This window comes from Babylonia areolata, chromosome 8 (genome assembly GCF_041734735.1).
Source record: "Babylonia areolata isolate BAREFJ2019XMU chromosome 8, ASM4173473v1, whole genome shotgun sequence".
NCBI lineage: Eukaryota > Metazoa > Mollusca > Gastropoda > Neogastropoda > Buccinidae > Babylonia > Babylonia areolata.
This window is the reverse complement of record NC_134883.1, coordinates 13,347,810-13,348,765: the sequence shown is the minus strand read 5'-3', so window position 1 is coordinate 13,348,765 and position 956 is coordinate 13,347,810. Positions and strand designations below refer to the sequence as shown.

Here is a 956-nt window from a genome sequence, read left to right as displayed (position 1 = left end):
CACGCTGTTATCATATTCACGCTGTTATCATGGTCACGCTGTTATCATATTCACGCTGTTATCATATTCACGCTGTTATCATATTCACGCTGTTATCATATTCACGCTGTTATCATATTCACGCTGTTATCATGGTCACGCTGTTATCATATTCACGCTGTTATCATATTCACGCTGTTATCATGGTCACGCTGTTATCATGTTCACGCTGTGATCATGATTGTGCATTATGACAGACTGCACAATACGACAACGCTGTTGTCTTATTCATGCCGTCATCATGTGCATCAGAGCAAACTGTAAAATGCGATCGTGCTGTCATGTTCATCCTATCATCATATGTATTACAGCAAACTGTGCAATACGGTTGTGCTGTTATCATGCTCATTCTGCACCTGTTATCATATGTATTACAGCAAACTGTAAAATACGATCATGCTGATATCATGTTCTGTTCCATGTCGATCAATATAGCCGGCTGCTTTCGTTAGAGATCAAGTTCCAGAACCACTGCGCTGGGAAAAGCAACAACTAAACAAAGATATTTATTTTGTATGGAACTCACCGAATACACCACAACATAGGAATAATCATTCGAAATCAATAGTATAAGTAATGACCAAGGGTGATAAACAAGGTACGCTAATATAAAACTTTTTCAGCAATTCTACAAAGCATTAAATCGCTAGGATTACAAAATTTCGCTGCCCCCGAATATGAAAAATGGCTGCCTACAATGCAGGGTAAGACGGTCACACACGTGAAAGCCCACTCGTAGATGCGAATGAACGTGAGTTGCAGCTCATGAACGCAAGGGGGGGGGGGGGGAGACAATGTTAAAAATACTCATAGAAATCAAAATTATTGAAGAGAAAAAGATGGTCCTCTTGTGAAATGTAGTTTTGCATTAAAGAAAAAGACTGTAATGATAATAATGATGATGATTATGATAATAA

At 38.6% G+C, this 956-nt stretch overlaps 1 protein-coding gene across 1 annotated transcript in view; it reads right to left on the bottom strand.

Annotated features, from left to right (window-relative positions):
* Positions 1-532: 532 nt before the first annotated feature.
* LOC143284548 (uncharacterized) overlaps positions 533-956 on the bottom strand; it is a 13,803-nt gene continuing 13,379 nt past the window's right edge. The window contains exon 6 of the mRNA XM_076591316.1: positions 533-956. This exon is cut by the window's right edge and continues 584 nt beyond it. The gene's annotated coding sequence lies outside the window, so the exon portion shown is untranslated.